Raw genomic sequence first — 16,530 nt, forward strand, 5'->3', positions numbered from 1 at the left:
AAATCAATTCAAGAGAATCCATAGAAGTTATTTTTAAATGATTAATATCTCATTAATATTTTTTTATATAGGGTCAATAGAGTCATAATATGTTCTTCTATCCTATCGATCTCCGTGTTTGTCAAATTTTATATTTATAATATGTGTGGAGTTTTTTTCCTTTTTATTATTATTTTATAATAAAATATAAAATAATATTCTATTTTGAGAAAAAAAAATTTGAATTTAATGTTTCCGTAATCTTGAGATTGTAAGATTTAAATAAATCTGCAAATTGGGTTATGAGGTTTACACAAATCTCGCAAATTGATATAGGAGATTTGGGAAATTTTTTAAAAAAAATAGATTTGCATGCAGAAGTAGAGAAGAAGAAGTGGCAGCAGGTGCCGTGAGCGGGAGTCGCCGGTGAGGTACCAGGTGGGGAAGGTGGTCATGTCGAGGCCGAGAAAAGACCAAATCCGATAATTGTGGAAGGAAGGTATGAAGACAGTGGTGGCGCAGCAAGCTCAAGCTCCAAATATGTACATCCATGTCCGCTTGTCCAATCGGTCGTTGATGTAGTATATGATACTGCTCCAATCAACGGTATTAGTTAAATTAATACATGTTTCAATGGGAGACAACTCACTTCAGATTTTACCTAATTGAGGTTAAAAGAAGAAAGATCTTACCTTGCACAGGCTATGAGCTGAATCACGGACCCAAACGGTAGGAAAGTACAGTTGAAAGCCAAACCCACAGCCTTCCAGTAAGGACCCAGTAACCCATCCAGCACTTCAAACCACTACAGTTGTAGAGAAAAAATGCATCATCAGAGCATAAAAATTAGTTCTATTTTTTTTCCGGTGGTGGTTGTGAATCGGGGACGGCGGCGGCGAGAGGCGGCGGTGGTGGTGGGAAGGAAATTAAGTAAAGGAATTATATGTATAATTAATAACCTGTATGACATGGTTCTTAAAGCTGACTTCTTCTTTCTCTTCTTCACGACTGGCCTCATGCTCTGCCTCGCTGAAGTTTGGGACGATGGCTTCTTCTGCTTGCTTTTGACTCAACACTGTCTCCGTTTTCCCTAAACCTGAAGTCTAAATCCTGATGAATCTGCAACGCAAAAAAAGACAGTATATGAGATAAAACAAGCAATCCAAACCCCACTTCAAGAAAATGAAAGCCAATTAGGCCCCAGATCCCCTAACTATCAGTAGCTAAAAACCAGATTTCTAAAACAAATTGAAGACCCAGAAAACAAAAAATAAGAATTTAAAAAAAGACAAAGCATGAGATCTCTCCCCCATCTGCAACAATCGGCAACTCCCACTCACGGCACCTGCTACTTCTTCTTCTTCTTCTCCTTCTTCTGCATGCACATCTATTTTTTACAAAAAAAATTTCCAAATCTCGCAGGATCAAAGATTTGTTTGAATCTCACAGCCCCAACTTGCGAGATTTTTTTGAATCTCGCAGTCCCAACTGAAACAAATCTCTTAGCCCCAAACTGCAGACTACGTAAGCAGGGAAATTTTTTTCTATATTTTATCATAAAATAATAATATAATGAGAAAAAACTCCATGTGTGTGTGCGCGCGCGCCCGAAAGGAAAATTTGAACTTTTTCACCTTTTACATGGAACGAATTCCTATATTAAAATACCTTTGAATACTTTTAATAACAAATGCAACGATCTAAACGTGCATAATTTTTATTTGTTTTATAAATTTACCCCAATGAAAAGTGTTTTACTAGAATGATAATCTAATCCTACAAGGCAAAAAGTAAAAAATGAAAATTCTCAATGCATTGGAGAATGTTAACCAAATATAAGATTGTGAAAATATGCATAAAAACTATTTTAAGAAGCATTGTATTGGTAAAAAGGATGCCATGAAGGGATCTAACCACTATACATGAAAAGGTCATCTCATTTATAAAAAAAATATTTTTTTTATTTTTTTATTTTTCAAAATTTCAAACAATATGAAAATGAAAATTTATTTTTATCAAAAATTAGAAAATAATTTTTATTGATATTAGATATTTCACTCAAATCGAAAAATTATGTGTGGAACGAGTGACTTATGTGCTAGGACCCAAGGAGTCCATGGGTAGACTTAATATACATAGGTGAACACAAATTTGACCCAAAAGTTTAAACCTATTGGGTTTTGAGTCCAACCATGCATATAAGCACCCATCATCTACTCAAAATTTTCAATATGGGACAAACTTACAAGTAGAATTCTCAACAATCTCCTTCTCACTTGTGAGTTTCAATTGTTTCCCCTTGAATGGAAATTGTCTCTTTTATGGAAGTAAGCTCAATTCCCCAACAATTACTCAAGTAGGTCTTACCACCGGCGTCTTACGTGACTTTGATACCACTTGTACATTAGGACCAAAGGAGCCCATGGGTGGACTTGATATACATTCGGGAACACCAACTTGCATATTGAGTCTTGGACCCAACCATGTATATAAGCACCCATCATCTATTTAAATTTTTCAATATGGGACAAACTTACAAGTGAAATTATTACCATTATTGTAACGACCAAGAAAATTTTAATGATTAAATAATTAGGAAAATAACAAATGGAAAAGATAAATAAGGAATAAGGGAAAAAAGAAAATTTTTGAAAGAAGGGAACAACAGATCTCGTCAACGAGTTCTATGTCCTCGTCGACGAGTGTTCTACTAAAGATCGTTAACGAAGTTCAGTTCCTCGTCGGCAAGAAGATCCTGAATAAGCAAATTTCAGGTTTTAATACTCGTCGACGAATGAATCTCCTCGTCGGCGAATCCTATCTACTCGTCAATGAGGCCAAGTGCAAAGTCGAGTATTAAAGAGTTTGTGTAACGATCCAAAAAATAATGGTATTTAAATAAAAAAAAAAAAGGGAATTGGAAACAGGATCAGAAGGAGGCAGTCGACAACATTGCATTTTGGATGGGATAATCCCAAGAAATTCACCAGGCCTCGTCGATGAACACAGTGGTTTCGTTGACGAGGGTCCTTTAGGATCTCGTCGACGAAGTTTCGTCTCGTCAATGAGAAGATACTGAGAGAGGATTTTTGGAAGCCTGAAATTCGTCGATGAGGGTTGAGGTTTGTCGACGAACTTTCTATAGGACTCGTCGATGAGATGACGTGGCTCGTCGATGAATCCCGCAGTATAAATAAGGTTAAATGTGATTTTCCAATTCATTTTCTACACAAAATCTCTCTCTCTCTCTCTCTCTCTCTCTCTCTCTCTCTCTCTCTCTCTCTCTCATCCTTCGGTTTCTCCTCCTTCTATCTAAGTTTTTGGGCCGAATTTCTGTCGGTTCGATGATTTGAAGCAACCACGACGCTCTTGGGAAAGTTCTCTACAAATCTGCCGGAGCGAATCATCGGTGGAGCTGAGTTAGAAACCATCCCAAATCTAAGGTAAGACTTTCTACTCAATATTTGGTTATTTGCCGGTTGTAGAAAGTGTAGTATGCGTAGAAATACTGAACTTTAGTTCTGGGAAATGTTGTTTTCAGAGCGTTGAGTAAGGAACTTTGCGGGTGCAGGAGTGTTTGATTTAGGGGTTTTTTAGGACACAAGTGAGGGGATAAACTAAACTAGTTATTTTATGAAAATGTATTATATTATTACAGTATCTAATTTCAGGGAAATAAATATGTTTATATATGATTTATATTTGGAAAATACTGCTGAAAATGATGGTATGTTAAATATACGAAAAACCTATTTAGTGTGGCATGAATAGAAATTATAATGAAAAACTATTTTCTGGGAATGTGCTAATGATACGGATTTTTATAATGAAAAATCAGGGTATGGGCCGAGATTTTTATATTTGTTTGTAGGCGTACGAGCCGAGCTATGTATATGATTTGCCGGTATACGGGCCGAGCTATGGATGTGATTTTCCAGCGTACGGGCTGTGCTATGGATATGATTTGCCGGCGTACGAGCCGAGCTATGGTATAATGTGAAATACTGGCGTACGGGCCGATGATTTTCATGATATACGTATAAATGCAAAACGATATGATTGATTTGATAATTAATGATATGAAATATCCATGTATCACAGTTTCAGTATATGTTATATGATATTAGAACCTGGTTGGCTTGGTCTAAGCTACCACTTGCACGGTACTGTTGCTATGTGTCCATGGTCATCATGATCATGATATTTGTGTTAACGCCACTGTACAGAGTGGTGTGAGATTGGATGGTTGATGTGATTTTTAAGAAGTGTGTGAGCGCCCTTGGTGTACGGACCAAGTCTGGCAGACCCATTAAACTTACAGACTATACTTTTGACTTGGCAGTAGTCGGTCAACCATTGTCAGGTCCTGCCTTCGGGCCACACAACCCAGTCATGTAGGGGTAATACATGACAACGGTCAACTAACCTACCAAGATTGTTTTCATATTATGTTATACGAGATGAATCATATTTATGAAAATCATGTATGTTCCACAATGATTTGAAAATATATGTTTCCCAAATATGATACAGACAGTTATAACGATATGTTTATGTATGATTTTATATAGAACACGGAAATATTCATGTTGCCACACACTAGTGTTAGTTTATTTCCCTTACTGAGAGGTGTCTCATCCCAAAATTTTATAAATATTTTAAGAGCCCTTGATAGGAGAGCGGGTAAAGCCCCGCTGATCTAGTACAGTTGATCTGCCCTTTCAGAAGGGTAAATGCTTTGATAGGGTCAGATGTATTTTGTGAAAATGACCCTAAAACATCTTTTGGGTTGTGTATATATATACAGTGATTGTAGTAACTCTGGTATTGTGATATATGGTATAATGAGATGTGTATGATTGTATGTTTCCTGCTACTTAGGCTTCCGCATTGAGTTTCTAATGTGTCCCTGGTACCCACGAGTCCAAGTGGACTATGATTTGCTGAGTTTTGTGATATTGATTTTATTATGTTATGGAAAAAAATGTGGAAATTAAGCAGGTTGTCACAATTTGGTATCAAAGCTTAGGTTATTAGGTTCTGTAGACTTTAGAATGCAGAGGAAACAATACTAGAGTATAGGAAATGATTTAAGGTTGTTCTACAGTCTAGAGGCAGGACTTCCGTGGTAATTTTTGTGTTTTTCCTAGGGTCACGATTTCAGAAAAACCATAGTAAGCTATTGTCGGGTTGTGTTCCTAGAATGTAGTGTAATACCCCAACCCCAAAGGGTCTGGAATATTTACTTTTTACTATTGATTTACAGCGAAAGTAAATAAACTCAATTATTATTAAACTAGAGCGCTAATTATCCATATTACAATCATTTATTTTAAAAGAAGAAAAATTACACAAGCATAAATATCTGGCATCATACTAATATTTCTAATCAATCTTTATTTTTCTATCCCCACCCGCATGCTTGCTAAGCCTGATTTCCGACAAGCCCTTCAGAGTTATCTGAAATAAAAATATGATCGGAGTGAGACGACGCTAAGTAAGTAAATAAGATTATTATTAGTGTGTAGTCAAAGTGAGCTTTTAAAAATTTCGTAAAATAATATTTAATACTATAACTTCAAATTTTTTTCAAAAATAAATGTAAATCTAAAAGTTTCTGCATAAAACTTTTACCATCAACTATAACAGTAAAATTTAATAACCATATACTGTGACCGTTAAATTAAACTTTTAACTTTAAAACTATATAAATATTTAACTATATACATACATATACTTTTCCTTATACGTTTCCTTTAAATCGTCATTTAGGCACAAGAATGACCCTTTTCATATAAACTTATACTTTTCCTTCAACTCATTAATAACTCTGTACACGTAATTAAATATGTATAAACATATATTGTAAAAACTACCTTTAGGCCTGTTTGCCGTAAGTCATGTTTACCTCCATGATTGGGTTGTGCAGTCCGAAAACTAGACCTAGTTGGCTAGCCGACCAAACTAAATCAACGTACATAAACTTTAAGTGAGATTTTCCTTATTAAGTCCTAGTCCAAAATTAGGTGTGCACTCAGGAGAAATCCACTAACATAAATAATCATTATGTAAACAATGTGGGTGCACTCTGATCCGTTTAAACTTTAAGCTGCGGTACCGAGCATCTGTAACTTTGAACTTTCTTTGCCATAAGGGGTTTTAAAATCATGTTGGAAGTTCCAACCTGGAGTATATAGTCTAGAGGGGGGGTGAATAGACTCTTTTTGCGGAATATGTATTTTTCTACAAAATAAAAACTCTTGACAAGATACAAGAAATTATATCACAATATAAATATAAATCATGCACAAGATATAAAATAAAGAGTATAAGGGAGAGAAAGAACAACATCGGTACTTTTACGTGGTTCGGCACCAAGCCTACGTCCACGCCTTAGCACCAAGCCAAGGATTCCACAATTCACTAAAGATACTCCTTCACCGGCGAAGAAGCCTTACAACTCGAGAACAAATCCCTACACTAGAGAACAAACCCCTACCGCGCTCACCAAGAGCCTTCGCTTTGGTTCACAAAGAACCTTACAACAATGGTTCACAAAGAACCTTACAAGAGATTGGAAATACAATTTAATGCTCCTTAAATGACCTTAAATGAGCCAATATGAAACATAACCAAATCCTCACTCTATTCTCTCAAGGAATGAATCTTACAAGATAAGTGAGCAAGAGAGGATTGAGCACTTGTGAAGAATAACTAAAATGCAAAGTGCTTAGGTTTTGGATAAAATGATAATTTTCACAAATATGATCAACAATGCTCAAAACCATGTTAATACAAGTCTAAAAGCTTGTATTTATAGCCCAAGAACCTTAGGAGCCGTTAACTAGCCGTTGGGGGGAAGAAAAAATATTTAATTTGGCAAACTAGCCATTTTCCGCCCGTTGGTGCGCCTCTGCCTGTTGAATTTGTCGACGAAATCTGAATTTCGTCGACGAAATCCCTGAATCAGAAAAATTCTCCAAAATGAAAGTTGTGGCATTTTGTCTTAGCTTTCCAGGGACACCAAGATCGTCCCATTTGGTGTTCAGGACTCAAGGTTGCACAACGGTAGTGACGATTGCTTTGTTTTTTCTTGTCAAAAAGCGTTTTAATGACTTAAAACATTCTTGGACAAAAGTATATGAAATATAATGAGTCTAATGAAGATTAAAACTTGTCCAAGTGAGTTTCCTCATAAATATAAGATATCTTGTTTTATGAAAACATATTTGAAAACTCGTTTCGATATCTTTTATGCTTAGTATGTCCTTTATTGAAAATATGCTTGACTTTTAGGACTTTAGGACGTAGAGCTAGTTTTGTAAAATCTGGACCAAGTTTTGAAAATGTTTATAACTCATATATTACTTAACACTTGTCCCATTTTGAAAACTTAATTGAGTATAGGATTATTTTGACAACCTCTTTGTTTTTACTTTGAAAACTATGAATTGTGAGTTTGTTACTTTTGTGCAGATCCTATATGCTTATGTGTCCTAGTATGCTTATGCAATGGCTCAACTCTTACTCAGAAATCATGCAAGACATTCACCTCAAGAGTTTATAATACTCACTCACTCACACACACAACCCTTATTACAATTAATTTATACACAATAAAAACTCCGAGATGTGCTTTGGTGCTTCTGAGTCAGTGTCCTTCCAATCTTTTCTATTTGATATCTACTAGGACCGATCTTTACTTCTGATTTGGTACCTTTATGTATCTGACACTTTGTACCTATACTAGATAAGATCTACAAGGATGGAAAATACTAGAAACAACAAATAGGTTAATATCATCAAAACATATAAACCAAGATAGTGTAGCTGACATGGCTAACATTCTCCCCCTTTTTGATGATGTCTAACCTATTAAGAATCTACTTAATCTTTGCATTTGTGTTTGTTTTTACTAAGGCTTATTGTGCAAAGATAATCTTACTTAGAACCACTAATGGGTTGTTATCATCAAAATAAGACAATTAAGCTTACGTAGCCTCTAAAGCTAACAATCATCTTATTATAATTTCTACAATTTAAAATAATATTGTGAAAATCTCATCTTTACTCATATTTTCATGAAATAATGTAACGTAGAAATAAACTCATGTCACACAATTTTTGTGTTAAAAATATATAATTTTTTTTAATAGAAAGAAATGCTGAAAATTTACCCGAGGAGATTATAACATTTCTTAATCCAAAAATAAATGCAAGTATATTAAAGATAGAACTGGTATAATTAAATATACGTAAAAATAAACTCATGAAAATTTTATGGAACTAACTAACATAATTGAAATTTACTTACAAAATAAACTCGGGTATGAATTTTTAATAAATAAAAAAACTAACATAATCAAATTTACTTACCTTCTTCTTTTACCTTATGCTACGAACACAATAACTATCTCTAAGAAATGAGATCGGAAAGAGTGGGTGAGTGAGAACTTACTCAAAAATTCTCTCCACCACTAATTCTTTCACTCACTAATCATTCTCTTCCTTAGAAAAATTGTTGTGAAAAATGAAGGTTGAGAGCTTCCTATTTATAGGAAAATTTTGGGGAAGAAATGGAATTTGTAAAAGTGTGGGGAGATGGGTGAAATTATAATTTTTTTAAAATTAAAGAATGGATAAGGTATGAGTTGAGTATGGGATGGGGATGGAGGCCATGTGGGAATGTTTGTCACCATTCCCATTAAATAAATTTTTAATTAATTACTTAATTAATTAATTAATTAGTTAATTAATTATTTTATTATTATTTTTTAAATCATTATTATTATTATTATCATTGTTATTACTTTTAAACTATTTTTAGTATTTATTTATTTTATTATTTTTTTTAAAAAAAGAATTAAATTTGAATTTTGAAAACTCATGTGGGCCCCACATAATTCGAGATCCAAATGGATGCTACGTAACTCCAATAATTCTTATACGATTTTATGAGCCCTACACAGCTTCGAGACTCATGTAAACCTCCACACGGCTTCGGGACTCATGTGGACCCCACACAGTCTTGTGGGCCCCGCATAAGATACTTATATTATTATTATTTTATCATATATTTCTACAAATTATGTCAGTCAAAACATTATTTTATGTACTTATTTACGTATATAAACAGTGTCTATCCTGTTTATCCTATGAAATTCCATTTTGACCAGGCCGACCTCTAGGGAGCAACTGAGTCGTAATGGTCTCTGAGCACTCACTAAGACAAGGTCTTTCTTAGACATCAAACATGGAATCAAAGATCCTACAGAAAAACACTTCTGTATTGATATTAACTTAATACCTATTTTTATTATTTTATTATTGTTGTGCTTTAATCGTATATATATATTTTTGCGTCATCACATTCTCTCATCCTTATAAAAATTTGGTTCTCGAAATTTGCTAATTTAAAATGAGTACTGTATAATTGGTTGTGTTATTTGAAAGAGTAAATTGTTTAACGATTTAACTAAGTCTTAGAATAAATTGAAGGACAATTTGACGAAGTATTTTATTTTGGGACTTGAAGTGTAAATCACCAGTCTAATAGAGGTTGAAATGGAAAAGAAATTCAAAAGATGTGGAAAAGGATAATTATATATATATATATATATATTATACATGTCCTATAAATTAAAATATATGTATAAAAATGAAATGAAATTTGGTCTTTAGAGCCTTAGATCAACGTCAACATCTATTGAAGTGCTAGCGGTGTCACTGCTAACCGCCTGGGTTCTTTCTTGACAGAGTTGACCTCTTGTAATGTCGCCGACTTGGGTCGGAAAAAGGGAGAGAACGTCCGTTTGTTCGGCGAGGGAGGAAGAGCTACCCTCTTCCCTTTGTGGCATTTGGTGGGAATGATCATAACGAGTAATTGGTGGCCCGTATATGATTCTCAACGCGCATTGGATCTCCTTGCAATGGTGGAGTAGGCCAGCATTATCCGAAACCCTTAGTTTGGTGACTGCGATATTGCCATTGTAAGGGGTATGACTCATTGGTGTGATATTAGTTGTAAGTTTCATAGACGGAATATTCTCGATAGGGATGAGGGTTGGAATAATGGCAGGGGCACTGCTCAGGGCGGTAGTGGTGGAGGAGGTAAGATGTAGAATTGATGGGACAGTAGTTGAGATAGTGGCTTCTCCAACTGATCCTCGCCTACGCCTACGGTTCTCAAACCAAAAGCATATATTTCTCGGCTCGATTGGACCATACCGTGAGAGTTGTGCTGCAAGCAAGATAGTTCGCTCCACGAAAGGGAGTTCCCCTTGACTGTTGTGGAAGGCCTCCTCTAAAATCTCTAGCTGTGCCTTACTGGGTTTCCATCTTTGGATTGGCGATCTAGTGTTGCTCTCGGTAACTTGGGGAGTTGGGTGATTTGACAACATTTTCGAGTAATGAGATAACTAAGAGACAAGTTGGGAAGAGCTAATAACTGCAAATAGAAATGTGATTGTTCAAGATGATAGAAAGCCGTGATGCTTAAAGTTCGAGAAGGGCATACCCTTTTTATAAGGGAATGGCTACGTGTTGTGGAAATCGAGAGAGAGCGACGTGTGTTGCGAGAATCAAGGGAGAGTGACGCGTGTCACGGATATCGAGCAACGCGTTTTGTACAAATCAAGGGAGAACGACGTGTGTTGCAAGAATCGAGAGAGAGTGACGCATGTCACGGATATCAAACGACGCATTTAGCAAAAATCAAGGGAGAACGATGTGTGTTGCAAAAATCGAGAGAGAGCGACGTGTGCCTCGAGTGACGCATTTTTCAAAAATCGAGGGAGACCGATATGTGTCGTGGAAATCGAGCGAACGACACGTATTGCAAAATTTACGGACTCAAGGTTCTTTTTATGTTTCTACATCTTTATTAATGCTTTAACTATAATTAATTTCATCCTTAGGTCACCACTTGGGTAGGTGGCCTAATGGTAAGGAACCGACCGTGCATCCATGTGATCACGGGTTCGAGTATCCACTATGCCCAAGTGGTCTCATGCCCTAGTCTTACTTCGGGGGTAAGTGAGCTATAGCTAATGATTTCCACCCATGAGGTTTTTTTTTTTTAAACTACAAGAGTACCCCTTTTATATATATTCCATTATCATTATTATTATAATTATTAGATCAAATATATGTTGGGCATGTTTAGCCGATTGATGATTTGACATTGGTTAGTTATTTGAAGGAAATTAGTTAATTTTTATATTGCTTTCATTAATGAAATTTTTACTATATAAAGTTTTTTTTTTTTTTTATATAGAAAAATTTAAGTTGTATTAACTTTTATAAATTTATACAAAATTAAAGATTTCATCAAAATTTGTACTTCTAAATCAAACTTGGATACTTGATGGAAATTGAATATACAATGGGAAAAAAAAATAGATATACATATTTAACTTACACATGCTAAGGGATTATATATATATATATATATATATATATATATATATATATATTTGAATTTAAATATAATAAGTAATATTTAAATTTTATTTAATTCCTTATAAACTAATACAAAATTAAAATTAAAGATTTTATCAAAATATATATTCCTAAATTAAGCTTTAATATTCTGTTGATAACTAAATATGTAATGTAAAAAAATACATATTTATATCCAACTTATACATGAAATTTTGGATAAATTCAGATTTCAAAATAGACCGTTTGTTCATATCTATTTATATGTATAGCACTTCTAAACTCGGTTGGGTCTAATGTGTTATTTTTTATATATTTAGTGAAAATAATAACAGTGAAGATAAATAAATCTCAAATATTATTATTATTGTATTTATATATATATATATATATAATTTTTAAATTATTAATACATCTGACAATTAATTATGAATCATCAATATGGGTACGTGTTTCTACAAACATAAATAACATATTTAAATTAATTAACGTGTATTCAATAATACTACTATTTTTTTTAGAGAATTTATAATTATTACCTGTCATTGGGAGCCTTCACCTTAATCTCATTTGCTCTAATGCTACTATCTTTAGGATCCATTCTTAAACAATGATCAAATGTTATTTTAAAATCATAAATCTATTATTAACGTATAATAATATAACAAACTAAAATAAATATTCTAAACTACCTAATCCTACCCAAATCATGTTTTATACCTATGCTCTAGTAAAATTATTTCTTAAAGTCTACAGAACCTATGACCTATTGCTCTGATACCAAAGGGTCTGGGATATTTACTTTTTACTATTGATTTACAGCGGAAGTAAATAAACTCAATTATTATTAAACCAGAGCGCTAATTATCCATATTACAATCATTTATTTTAAAAGAAGAAACATTACATAAGCATAAATATCTCACATTATACTAATATTTCTAATCAATTTTTATTTTTCTATCCTCACCCGCATGCTTGCTAAGCCTGATTTCCGACAAGCCCTTTAGAGTTATTTGAAATAAAAATATGATTGGAGTGAGACGACGCTAAGCAAGTAAATAAGATTATTATTAGTGTGTGGTCAAAGTGAGCTTTTAAAAATTTCGTAAAATAATATTTAATACTATAACTTCAAATTTTTTTAAAAATAAATGTAAATATAAAAGTTTTTGCATAAAACTTTTACCATCAACTATAACAGTAAAATTTAATAACCATATACTGTGACCGTTAAATTAAACTTTTAACTTTAAAACTATATAAATATTTAACTATATACATACATATACTTTTCCTTATACGTTTCCTTTAAATCGTCATTTAGGCACAAGAATGACCCTTTTCATATAAACTTATACTTTTCCTTCAACTCATTAATAACTCTATATATGTAATTAAATATGTATAAACATATATTGTAAAAATCACCTTTAAGCCTGTTTACCGTAAGTCATGTTTACCTCCATGATTGGGTTGTGCGGTCCGAAAACTAGACTTAGCTGGCTGGCCGACCAAACTAAATCAACATATATAAACTTTAAGTGAGATTTTTCTTATTAAGTCCTGGTCCAGAACCAAGTGTGCACTCAGGAGAAATCCACTAACATTGTCACGCCTCGAACCCTAAAATAGGACCCAAGGGTGAATTAAGTAACCTAACCTGTCTCTGTATCAATATAAAACATACATGACATCATGTCCACAAGAGGGTTCGACCCCGTGGGGTGAACGGATGCCCTATATACATACATACACATGTCCATACTCATCAAAATACGTAGCGGAATACGGTCTTTCTATACATCAAACTGTACCATACCAGAGTCTATACCATACAAGGTTAAACATTCCCACAAGACTATACATACTACGGGTGTCTACAAAATCCATCACGACAACCCAGTTACAAAACTCGTACCTATCAGGTACTAGCAGTAGCTAAACACACCCCCCGCTTCCGGATGCTAAGATGCTAGTTTCGGCTACCCGAAGGACCTGAAAAAAATTTGTATATATTCGGGGTGAGACACTTCTGAGTAAGGGAGAAAACATGTTATATCAGTGTGTGGCATACCAGTGTCATTTTCATACTTCATAACACATACATACGATACAGTTTGAAACACATATGTACAATTTCAAAACAAGTTCCATACATTCCCATACCATTCCATACAGTTCCAGTATTTCCACAAAATCCATTCCAGTTCATACGATACTCAAATACGTACATACATACATATGGTCAATGTCGTCACACTACTCACAACTGCACAAGTCACCTAGTCTCACAGCGGTTATGTTCCAACACATTAAACTATGAAGGTTTCCGACTCAGGCCCAATAGTGAATCCATTGCTACATATGCAACTACACAAGGTCACTTGGTCTAACCCCAATTACGTTACCATGTGCAAACTACGCTGCGTCAACCTAGGCCCACTGTGGTCCATTGCTACATTCGGTGATCAGCTGAATCATACTGATGATATTTCGCACCCCGGATATAAAGCTGGCCACTCTTGCCCACAGTAGTTAGCCATTACAGGGCATAGTGTACGATAGTTAGCCGCCCCTAACTGTTATGGCATACAGTAGTTAGCCGCCCCTAGCCATTTCGGCGTACGGTAGTTAGCCGCCCTAGCTGATTTTCACAAAACCTGGAATCACTTTGGAACTCACGTCCCTATACATTTCAACATATGGTAATAAGCTGCCACATAGTTGTTTTTCACAAATACCTGGAACATTTACATACATACACACGTACCACACTTATTTGGTTTATTGCAAATCATATCGTTTACAATTTCAAGTATACAGTTTATGCAAATATGGATTACGGTCACCTCAATAATACATTTTAAACAACATAAACAGTTTTCCAATCAAATAAGAGATGATACCCGAAATCCCTAATTTTCCTGAAAACTATAACCCAAAAATCCTGTGTTTTTACCCGATAGGTTTCCCCAAATAAGTAGTCAAAACATACATACGATCATAGCCTACAAGCTTACCGATCCTGATTTCGAAAATGAACTGATATAAATAGAATCCCCTTACCTCAACCCGAAACCGAACCACGAACTCTACGGCCCTCAAAACTATGAACCGAGACTCCAAAATCTACAAATCACAATACTAATCATGCTTATAATCCATACTACTACACATATACCAAATCAGAAATGAAAACCGAGCCTTACCTCGATTTTGGCCCGAAACCCGAAAACGCTCGAACTGAGATTCCGATCCACAGAAGTTGTAGAGAATCCCTCCACAATCCTCGTGGTAACCTTAGATTTCTGATTCTATTAACGACCGACAAGGAAATCTAGAGAGAGAGAGAGAGAGAGTAGAGAGAGATGTGAGGAAACTTAATGAACAAGAAACCAAATATCCCCTTTTTAAGCCTTTGACCAGCCCGGTTTTCGTCAACGAAAAGTACCTTCGTCGACGAAAAGTCAAGGATTTCGTCGCGGATGTCGACAACCTCGTCGACGAAGTCTGATATTTAAACTTTTCCAGACCTCTCGACTTCTCTTCGTCGATGAACCTCTGAATTTTGTCGACGAAAAGTCTACTGCCTTTGTCGACGAAATCTGCAGAAATTCCTTTTATATTTTTCGGATTCTTACAATCTCCTTTCCTTACAAAAATTTCATCCTCGAAGTTTGAAATCTCTCATTACAACACATTCATACTACTACATACATACTCACTCTAAAGCGAAACCAAACTGTCATGACAGACACATATGTACCAAGTTGTCACAATACATACTTACCAATACCAAGCGGTCACCATCCATACATACATTCTCTAGAGGACACGGCGGCCATTTATACGCAGCCCCGTTACAATACATACATACACACTCTAGAGAATACGGCGGCCATGATACCCAGCTGTTACGATACATACATACAAAGTCTCGGGAGTTCACAATACATCAAGACCCACCCAAGGACTAACCACTAATACCATACGATGATAGAGTATTACATACATACATACTCATACTACCCTGCTATCAAAATACTACTCAAACGACTGTGGATACTTCTGGCGTATCTCCATTTCTAGTTCCCAAGAAGCCTCCTCTACCTCGTGGTTTCGCCACAATACCTTCACTAACGGTATCTCTTTGGTACGGAGCTTCTGAACTTTACGGTCCAGAACCTGAATCGGTATCTTCTCATACACTAAAGTATCCTCAAGCCTCAACTCATCATAGCTGATAACATGTGAAGGATCCAACACGTACCTCCTCAACATGGAGATGTGAAACACATCATGGACCCTTGAAAGTGCTAGAGGTAATGCTACTCTGTATGCTACCGGACCCACTCGCTCAAGTACCTCGAATGGTTTGATATACCTCGGGCTCAACTTGCCCTTCCTGCCGAATCTCATCACCCCTTTCATTGGAGCGATACGCAGAAAAACCTTACCTCCCACTTCAACTCTAACTCACGGCGGCGACATCCGCGTAGCTCTTCTGCTGACTCTGAGTTGATCTAATCCTCTCCTAGATCAAACCCACCTTCTCAGATGCCTGCTGCACAAGTTCAGGTCCTAAAACCTGACGTTCACCGACCTCATCCCAATACAAAGGAGATCGACACCTCCGACTATACAAAGCCTCGAACGGCGCCATCCCTATACTAGCCTGGAAGCTGTTGTTATAGGCAAACTCCACTAGTGGCAGAAACTGAATCATCCAACTACCACCGAAGTCCAATACACAAGCCCGTAACATATCTTCCAAGATCTGTATCGTCCTCTCTGACTGTCCATTACTCTGGGGGTGGAACACTGTACTGAAAGTAAGCTTCGTCCCCAGTGCTTCCTGCAAGCTCTTCCAAAATCAAGAAGTAAATCTCGTATCCCGATCTGAAACAATGGACACCGGTACCCCTTGCATTTTTACAATCTCACGCACGTACATCTCAGCTAGTCTACCCAAAGGATAGCTAACTTTCATCGGTATAAAGTGAGCAGATTTTGTCAACCTGTCCACAATTACCCAAATAGCATTCTGCCCGTGAAGCACTGTCAGTAATCCGGTAACAAAATTCATGGAAGTATGCTCCCATTTCCACA

At 35.6% G+C, this 16,530-nt stretch overlaps 1 long non-coding RNA gene across 1 annotated transcript; it reads right to left on the reverse strand.

Moving 5' to 3' along the window:
* Nucleotides 1–392: 392 nt before the first annotated feature.
* On the reverse strand, nt 393–1,233 carry LOC131163949 (uncharacterized). Its single transcript, XR_009139186.1, has 3 exons — nt 939–1,233; nt 672–784; nt 393–570 (listed from the first exon to the last, which is right to left on the reverse strand). It is a non-coding gene; the product is annotated as an uncharacterized LOC131163949 (long non-coding RNA).
* Nucleotides 1,234–16,530: the final 15,297 nt, after the last annotated feature.

The sequence above is a fragment of the Malania oleifera genome, chromosome 9 (genome assembly GCF_029873635.1).
Source record: "Malania oleifera isolate guangnan ecotype guangnan chromosome 9, ASM2987363v1, whole genome shotgun sequence".
NCBI lineage: Eukaryota > Viridiplantae > Streptophyta > Magnoliopsida > Santalales > Ximeniaceae > Malania > Malania oleifera.